This window comes from Galeopterus variegatus, unplaced genomic scaffold (genome assembly GCF_000696425.1).
Source record: "Galeopterus variegatus unplaced genomic scaffold, G_variegatus-3.0.2 Scaffold442, whole genome shotgun sequence".
NCBI lineage: Eukaryota > Metazoa > Chordata > Mammalia > Dermoptera > Cynocephalidae > Galeopterus > Galeopterus variegatus.
The window spans coordinates 187,539-198,002 of NW_007726553.1; positions in this window are offsets into that span (position 1 = coordinate 187,539).

Consider the following 10,464-nt stretch of genomic DNA (forward strand, 5'->3'; position numbering starts at 1 on the left):
TGATTACAAAATTGGAATACATTAAATCTCTATTATCTTAATGTTATTATATTAATATAACATTATATTAAATATAACATTGTTATTATATTATATTGCTTTCTTAAATCCAAATATTGCTTTCTTAAATCTAAACTGACTTTATCAATTTCTTCTTATATTTTTGACAGTTTGGGCTTTATATTTTTTTTATTAGTTGCATAAAGATTACTGACACTGTCTTGGGGGAATGGTACTTCTTATGAATATTGAATACACCTCCTTCTTCCCTTTAATGCTTTATAGCTTGCACTTTATTTTGTCAGGTATTAATCTTAAAATATCTATCTACCTTATTTGTTGTTGTCTGATTTGCCTTTTTCTATTCTATTATTTTCAACCTCTTGGTGACATTTTAAGTGTTTCTTGGAAAAAACAGCTAGATTTGTAGGCCTCTGTGTGAGTATTAAGCCAATCTAAGAATCTGTTTTTCCTACAGGAAAATTTAACCATTCAAATTTACTAAGCATTCATGGACTTATAACTGCCATGTAATTATCTATTTTTTAATTTAGATTTTATTTTTATAGAAGTTATATATGTAGAGTTCATGGTGTTAAACAGTACTACAAGACTGTTACCAAAAAAAAAAAGGGAGCCGCTCCCCAATATTCAACCTTTCCCATTTCCTGCTCCACAGAAGCAAACACATTCTATTCTTAATTAATTCTCTTGGTATTTAGCTTTATGTCACTCCTACCCCTTTGCAGAAGAAAGAAAAAATTACTGAGCCTAGCCAAAAGAGAGATGATTGACACTGTTAGAAATTTCAGAGACTTGGTGAACCATAGATGTAGTTAACACAAGCTTTAATGTTCTGGCCTTCCCTCATCTAAAATGTTCATCTCCTTGACAAACAAAATGCCAAAGCAAGCAGTTCAATTCTGGTTGTAGTCTCCTAGAAGAATATAGCTGAATTAAACCAAGCAAGGACAGAGAAGCCAGCCAAAATGGAAGGGCTTTTATATCATTTGTATATTGTCTGTATTTTTATAATATTTCTAACCACTGAATCATAAATCATAGACTCCCTCGGGCACAAGGATGCAAGCATCTTGTGTTTACTGAACTCCTTTCAGAGGAACACTTGTCCTTTGAGACTAAACTATGTGTATATGAAAACTGAAGCTTGGGATACACCGTAACCAAGCCCATAAAGTTTTCAGACATCAAAATCTAGATGTTCAGACACTTGGCATTAGGAATATGAGTATCCAATTGCTGGCAGCACTGATGCTAGCAACTTGGTTACTGAAGAAGGCCTCTAGTAGGAGGTTGGTTACTAAACAATAAGAGTCTGCCAGAGTCAGAGACATGAGGTTTTTTATGCTATTTATGTCTCGAAGAATTGAAAATACAGCCTAGTAGACTATCTTTCAGAATTACGATGTTGATATACAAGTCAATAATTACTAAGCTCTAGCTATGGTTTAGAATGGATCATAGGCGATTATATCCATTTGTTCCATAAGATCTTTTTTCCCATTCCAGGGACTGTAAGCTAAATTAGATGGAAGCATCCAATTGCTTAAGGAAACTATTTCCTCAAGGGCACACCATCTGTTTGCAATACACAGCTAATTCTGAGCCTGCTGGTCCTTGCAGAGTATTCCCTAAGATTTCTGCCTGACACCTAAAACTTCTTGAAACTCGCTCCTCCTCTCTCTTCTCTCACCATAAGACAAGGGCAGACGGGATCTGACAAAACTTAAATGATAGATGAGATCTAGATAAAATATTTATGTGACCTTGTTTTTTTAAAAAATAGATAAAGTAGAAGAAACAATTGTGATCATGGAGAGAAAGAGTATATGAGAACAGAAAGACTTGAGTTTATACATGCATAAAAATAAGAGAACAAAAGATGTTCTTTCAGAAAGAAGGAAAGCAAAATAATGAAAGGAGGGGAAAAAAAGAGCATCTGTCCATAGGAAAGTGATCTACAGTGTTGTTACATTTTCAATACTCTTTATAAGGACCAATTTTACGATAATTTGGTGAAATTGGCAATCAGAAATTGTCTTTCCTCACTGAGAAACATGAGCAAACTCCGGCCCCTGGTTTGTAATTTTTTTCCAAATGTAAAATGAGATAAAATAACTGAAACTACTTTAACTTGTTTATTTTGGTAAAATAATTATACATAATTATTGTTGAAGGAAATCTACAATACACAATCTTGGTGTTTTAATTTAAATCTGTTGCACACTGAATAACAAAATTCAAATGTCAGTTTTTCAAATAGAGAAAGGACTCAAATCAACAGCCATGTGCTAAACAAAGAGACTCAATTAGAGCACATTATCACATTATAGTTCAATTTGGGAATGAATACATCAAGCAAAAAAAGAAAAAAAAAAACCCATACATATATCATGCCCATGTATGTGATACACACACACAAATGAAAAGCCACAGTCACTACTTTTCTATCTCTATATTCCTCTTCAGGTTTAGCTGTATCTTCCAAGTGCAGTGTTCCCAAATACGTATATTAGACCTAGCTTCTAATAGAAAAAAGCCATTTGTTTTTGCTTTTTCCCATGGGAGCTATTTGTATTTCAATGCATATTTAAGGATCTTATATTGTAGAAATGTAACAGGACATCTGTACAAGGTGTCCTAGAACTATAAATATACACTATTATATAATCAGTGAGGTTCACACCTAGGAAATCTAGATGGGATGGTTATCCTGAAGCAAAGAAACAAAAATAAGGAGGTTCAGTACTATTGGTGAGAACAAGGAAACACAGGAATAGACCTAAAGTAGCTCACAACCGCAGAATAAGAAAGGAAAGTGAATCCCTACAAGTCAGAGTGATAAACCCAAATTGTTCACTTTATATCCCAGTGGCCCTTATATACAAAGACTTCCATAATAGATTCTGCTCAAGAGCAGGAAGCAGCTTGTTTTTCACAATGAAATCAGAATGCCTCTAAGCAAAGAATGCCCTCATGTTAATGTACGTGGACATCTTTTATATGAATATTGGTGTTACTGTGAGACCAGTACAGTAGGGCCACACCCTCTGGGTAAGTGTGATCTCTCCTAAAGTTATCATTCCCAGTGTCCATCACCTAGAAGTGATGCAGTTCTTCAAACAGGAAACCCAAGCAAAGACACTCTCTGAATCTTGCTGACTTGGGCCTGTTTGAAGAAAGGTAAATGTCTGGTTCTGTTCACCTTTGGTGGTGCTTCTCAGATGCTACCTGACAAATGGAGATAGGCCAAAGATAAGGACATGAAGAAAATGTTTTTATAAGCTAGGCTGAATAGTTTCATGTTGCTCTCTATTGGTCATCCGTAGCTTTTCCCAAAGCTCAATTTAACTGTCCTAGCCTTACACAGCTATTCCACTGGCATTAGGGAAAGACCAGTGTGTACATTCTTGGAGTATAGCCTTAATGTGAAGAAAAAAGATGGTAGCAGCAGAACTAAATTGAACCCTCAATACATGTTAAAGAGGAAGCCTGAGAACAAGAATCAGAACTGCCAGGTCTAGTAACAACCCCTTACCACTTGGAGATTCTCCCTGCACTGCAATCTTGGTGTTTGGGTCTCCATTTTTTAAGGTAGGTGGCAGCCTCCTCATGAATTCTCAATAACAGAGGATGAGATCTATGCGAACTATCAGGTTTCCTGATTTGCCCTTGCTATTAGAAAACTCAGAACTAGGGCCGGCCCGGTGGCACACTGCTACAGTGCGCCGCTTGGGAAGCAGCGGCACTCCCGCCGAGGGTTCGGATCCCACATACAGACTGGTTCCCGCTCACTGGCTGAGCGAGGTGCAGGCGCAGCGCCGAGGGTTGCGATCCCGTTGCCGGTCCCGGTCCGGTACGGGCGCGACACTGAGGGTTGCGATCCATTGCCGGACACGAAAAAAGACAAAAAGGAAAAAAAAAGAAAACTCAGAACTAAATACTATGCTCAATAGCTAAGGCCTTCCTCAGCTACACTTATGAATAATTGTTCTCTCTGCTTTCTCCTTTTACTTACTGATTCTTATCTTTTCTGGTCAATAATTTTGGTCTTACTTAATTTGTTTTTATTTCAAGCTTCCCAAATCCTTTTTTGGAAAGTGGCAAGAGTACAAGCCAATCAATGAATAAGCTTTTCTCATATAATAAAAAAGTTACGAGATAATGCTCATCTTTAAGTCAAGAATCCCAAAGAGGTTTATCCTGTATGTTGGCTAAAAAAAATAAGGAAGCTTGGACTATACCTAAAAGTACAAAATTCTAGAGTATAATAGAACTTAGAGATAATCAGGTCCAATGTCCCACCTAATGCAAGAAATTCCTTCTACACCTTCTCAGACAGAAGGTCATTGAGGCTCTACCTGAATATTTCCAATGACAGAGAACATACTACTTTATGATGTTCATTTTATGACAGCTACTGTTCATAGAAAGTCCTTCCTTATATTGAAATCTGCCCCTCAGTCTACTAATTAATTCTAGTTCTTCATTATACAGACATGTATTTCCTCTTCCAAAAGACATTCCTTCACTTATTTAAATATATAATAATTCTCATTTATTGAATACCTTCCAGATGACTTTATGCTACGTACTTTATAAACATTACTGTACACTACTTCACAACAATCATGTAAGTTAGGAGTTATTCTCCTTTGAAAACTACATCCCAGAGAGATAAACTGATTAGAATCTAATTCCAGACAAATACGAAGGTACTTCAAAAAGTTCATAGAAAAACAGAATTAAAAAGATAATACGAATATTTCCATGAACTTTTTGAAATACCCTTATATATTGAGGCTCATATACCTACTTCTATAGAAATTTTACTAAATTTCTGGCAACCAAGTCACAGGAACTGAGTCTGCCTTCAAAACTGGAAGGAAAACAAACAAGTGAGATCAATCCAAACAGAAAAACAAAGATGGTCTAGAGATACAACCATACCACGGTTTGGTTCATGGAGAAAAGGAGTAGGATAAAAAGCATTTAGCAAGATAGCCATCAGGGGAACTCCAGGAGATAGTAAAGTGACACCTGTAGTATCAGGAACCATGACCTGAGGCCAGTGGTATAAACACAGATCCCAAACAAGAAACTTCCTCTCTTCTGCCTCAGCCAGGAACCAGAGTAGATTCCCAAGAGATCAAACATATTACTGCAGAGAAAGCAGCACAGACTGAAAACTAATTTCAGTACAACCAGAAGATTACAAATAATTCTGAACACATATTTCTTTGGTGTTAGGGAGGTGCGTGGGGGGGCAGGGGGAGGAATACAAAGCATGGACCTACAACACAGGAGGGAAGAATATCCCAGTGAACTGAGCAGGGCTCCAAATCCCAACTAGGACTTCAGGGTCAGAGTGAAAACTCCACTAAGGTGGCTTTTTAGGCCACTGGAATCCAAAAGAAAAAGAATGAGTTGAAAGGGGAATGCTGACAGTCATTTCTTTGCCTCTCCCATTTCTAACCAGGTTCAAGTCTTTTATCTTGCTGCCTACTGAACTATTACATCTATCTCACTTCAAACTCAACCTGCTCAAACCAGAATTCGTTCCCCTTAATCTCTCTCTCACCAAATTCCTTATTACTCAAAGGCATTATCCAGGTGTAAAAGCCTTGGAGTCCTTTTTTTCTTTCATGGAGTCTTCTTAATTTCTGTACTCTACCTTTCTACAGCTAAGATCTACTGCCATTCAACAAATATTTCTGAATGCCTTGATGGCACCAGGCACTTTCTATGCACTTGAAATATATTAATAAACAAAACAAATGATATCCACTTTTATGAAACTTACATTCTAGGAGGAAGGAAGAGACAATAAACATAGTAAATAATTAAATGAGGTATGTTATAAGGTAGTAGGTGATACAAAAAAGAAAAGTGGAATGAATAGGATGATGACAGTTTTTAAAAAGGTAGTCAGGATAAGCCTCACTGAGAAAAAGGTGACATTTGCACAAAGACTTGTAAGAGGTGAGGGAGCAAGGCCACGCAGACAAGAGGAAAGACCATGCAGGCAAGGAAAGAGCCACACAAAGGCGCTACTACTAACTCCTCCAATTTCTTTGTTTCAATGTCACACAGCCACCCTTCCACTCCATTCCCAATGCCATTAACTCCAAAATCTCCTAGGTAGCCAGTCTGCTCCATTTCCTCTGTGATAGTTAGGCATTTTCTTCCCACATTAAAACCACCCACCTGATTTTCAAGGCCCAATTCTCTGAGCCCACCCTTTACATCATGAACTCCCACTCCTTCCCTTAAAATTTTTGAAACTTAGCATGTTCCTTCTCCACGTATACCATCCTCCTCAGCCTAGGAGTGCTTCCCTCCCACCCCTCATCTGCTCTGAGCCCTACTCATCCTGCAAGGTACAAAGATCAAGTCCTACCACCCCTGTGAAATAGTTCCTGTGGTTGCTGTTATTGAGTCTGTATTCATGATATCTCCTCAGCATCATATTTCTTTCTAAATTTATTTTTAGTTGTACATATTTACGGGGTACCATGTGTTGTTTCAACACAAGCAGGTATTATATAATGATCCACTCAAGGCAGATAGCATATCCATCACCTAAATATTTATTGTTTGTGGTGATTATGTTCAAGATCCTCTTTTCTAGCTATTTAGAAATGTACAATACAATATTATTAGCTATAGTCACCCTAGAACACCAGAACTTCTTCTTCCTATTTCCTATCTATCTGTAACTTTGTACCTGTTGACCAACCTCCTCCCCCACCTTTCCCTTCCCAGCCTCTGGTAATCACTAGTCTATTCTCTACTTATATGGGAAACTTTTTTTTTTCTTCTTAAAGATTCCACATATGAGAGATCATGCGGTATCTATCTTTCTGTGCCTGGCTTACTTCACTTAATAGGATGGTCTCCAGTTACATCCATGTTGCTGCAATGACAGTATTTCATTCTTTTTTATAGCTGAATAATATTCCATTATGTATATATACACTGCATTTTTTAAATCCATTCATCCCTTGATGGACATTTAGGTTGACTCCATCTCTTGGCTGCTGTGATTTTTAACAGCAAATCTGCCTCTTACTTTTTCTATGCTTCTCATCATGTTAATCACTACTAAATATCTGTTGAGAATAAATGAGCTATTTCTTCTACAAACCAAGCTCTTTGCCAACTTAAAAATATTAACTTGTATTAGCTTTGAAAAACTGCTGAAATAGAATGGTTTATTACACACACACACAAAAAAATGCACGAGGGTGAGATAAGCCAAAATGTTAACGATGGCTGGTGATAGCTTTTTTCTCTCCTCTCAAAAAAAAAGCACGAGGGTGAGATAAGCCAAAATGTTAACGATGGCTGGTGATAGCTTTTTTCTCTCCTCTAATTTAAATTTTCAGTATTTTTAGTTCTGTGTTTGTGTTACTTCTAGAAGGAAAGAGTTTGCTATGAATATATAAAAATCAATACGAATAGTAAGTGGTTGATTCTCACTGAACTCATCAGTGAGATTCAAATTACCTAAAAATATGATGTTAAAGAAAGACTGCAAGTATCTGAATAACCTGCAGTTGCAAAGGAGCCAGATCATAATTAACATAAGCTGAAGTAAATTCTCATGGTTAAAAAAAAAAAAGAAACCTTTCTGCTAAAGTGACTCTAACAATGTATTTACTGTATATGAAAGCAGCATGACATACAGGAAAGAGCACATACCCTGGAGGGCTCAAATTTAGGCTCCACCATTCATTAACAGCATGACCTCAGTTTCCTGGTCTGTAAAATGGAAACATAGAAGCTCTTCTGTCATAGATACAAACTAGATTCCAATCTTAGCAAAAGCCTGTCAACTCTGCCTACCCAAGCAGATAAAGTTACTGGTAATGCACACTCATTTCAGTCTCGGTGGCTGCACTACGATTAGTCTACATGTGTTCTATTTGAAGCAGTGTCTTTCTTTTATAAATGTACTTATGATTAAAGGATGAAAGACAGAATACTAACATTTTGGATAATGTTTAAGAGTGTTGAAAAGATTCTTGGATTAGAACCAATGCCATCAAAACCAACGGTTACCTTCTGAGCACTGGTCACCTGGAGATGAGAACAAATGGACTTAAAAAGAGTCTTTTGGAAATTAAATAGCACATACAGAAGACGTTTTTGTATTACTACACAACTACAATCCAAGGTTGGTTCTGAGAATTAAATGAGACAAGGCAGGTAGAAAGCCTGGCACATTCTTTTACTATATCCCTTCAGTAACTGTCAAAACAGCCTATGTGTATACCCTGCAAGTCATAATTAAAAAAAAAAAAAGTCAGAAGTCATTCTCTATATTGTGCTTTGCTCTCAGACTGCCAAAATAAGGAAGCAGCTTTACAAAAAGCCAGATCTGATCTCTAAAATTGAACCTGTAAAATCATACTTACTCTATACCAGTATTTGAGAATGTGATGTCTAAGGCAAAAAACCTACAAGTCAACCAATAACAAGTTCATACTGAAGAAGGGTAGCCACAAGACACTTACCTGCATTGTTTGGGCTGAAAGCAAATTACACAGCTAAAATTGGTCAAGTAGCCACAAGACACTTACCTGCATTGTTTGGGCTGAAAGCAAATTACACAGCTAAAATTGGATCTGATTCAAAGTAGAAGCAAATTTTAATGTTTATGGAGACTTCTTGGATTTGACATTGAGAAAATCCAGTTAAGAAAAGCATTAAATCTTATCCTAAGTATTGGAGTTTGGCTGGGTCAAGATAGACCATAAATTTTAAGAGACTCCAAAAGCTTCCTCGAGCCAGCTCTATGGAACAAAACACAAAAACCCCTGAGAAACATGCCAGCATCTGCCCTCAATTCCAGAAGCAGGAAGCAAAGATGTGACCCAATCACATGAAATCAAACCACAGTCCATCTGTTCAGAGACTGCTACATTATGTAAGCCACAACCAGGAAAAAGCAGCAAAAGACACGCGGTTTGTTGACATTTGCACGGGGCTCTGTGGTTTGAAGAGACATGTTCTCATATCAAAAGGGTTATCCATAGGATAATACCAGCATTTTCAAAACTCACTTCATTACACACGGACATATCTGTTACAACAGAATGGTACTACAAGAATGGTGTTGAGTCTGGCTAACTGTTCCAACTAGGCCTAGAACCTTTCCACAGAGGTCTTCCCACAGGAACAAGATTTATCTCCCTCTTGATTATTTTGTATTCATGTCAGTTCCCCATTTAATTTCAAAGAGTATATCATCTAAAATTATAAACCTAACCAAGGCCTTTCAATTACACTCCAACTCAACTAAACTCTACTTCCAAACTACTATAAGCCTACTTTTCTCAATCAGTAAGTACTAAATAAACCAGGCCCCATTTTCAACAATAAAAAAGATACTACCCTTTCCTTGAGGACTTTTAACCTATAAATCATTCCCCTGCTCTCCCATCTTCAGAAATCACTCTTAATAAATTCTATGAAATTAAACACCAACTTCACTTAGGTAAGTTACTCCATTAACCTTTTTCCTCCCCCACCTCCAAATCCTTTACATTTGAAAGCACCACATAGGGCACAGATTTGGAATCAGAAAATCAAAGCTCCTACCTCGGTTCTGTCCCTGTGCACCCCTGAGAAATTCACCTCACACTACAAGGGTACGAACAAATCAGAAAGGATGTTTAACCAATCAAAACACACATAGTCCAGTGGGACCTGCTGTTTGAACGTCAGTCCTACTTATTACTAACAATACAAAATAGCAACTTCAAACTCAAATGTAACTTTCTCATTTGATCTTTACAATCTCATGAACTAGGCAAAGTAGGTAACATCCCTGTTTTCCCGCATAAACGGAGGTGAAGTTGGGACTAATAATCAAATCTAATAACCAAATCCCTCTTTCACCACACCATATAACTTTTCCTGATTATACACTCAGAATTATAAATTAATACTGTGTAAAGTATACTTACATATAACAGTATAAATACTAAAGGAATGCTCAGTCAAAAAGAATTCATTTAATCAACAATCATTTATGTGGAACAGGATAGAAAACACAGTGCTAAGTTCTGAGACCATAAAGTCAAGAGAAGACACTCTGGATACCTGTAATATAATCGAGTACAGTTAAATAATAGTGCAAGATGGCAGAAATAGACAACACAAACTTAAGTGCTGTACAGTTCAGCAAGATAAAGAATTCAAGGAGAACTACACAGGTACAGGAAGTCACAACGGAGCACCTCTCTCCTCACAGCCTCCCAAAAGGGGCAAATTAAATATGTAGTGAAAAGGCTACAACTCAGGAGTCAATGGGAAAACAGAAATCATTGAAATTGAGGACCTGCAGTAGTGAGAAGTGAGATCTTTGGCTGGATACTCAGAGGTGGCCCTAATCTTAAGCTTCAAGTGTTGCTCTAACTGCTGAATACAAATGGG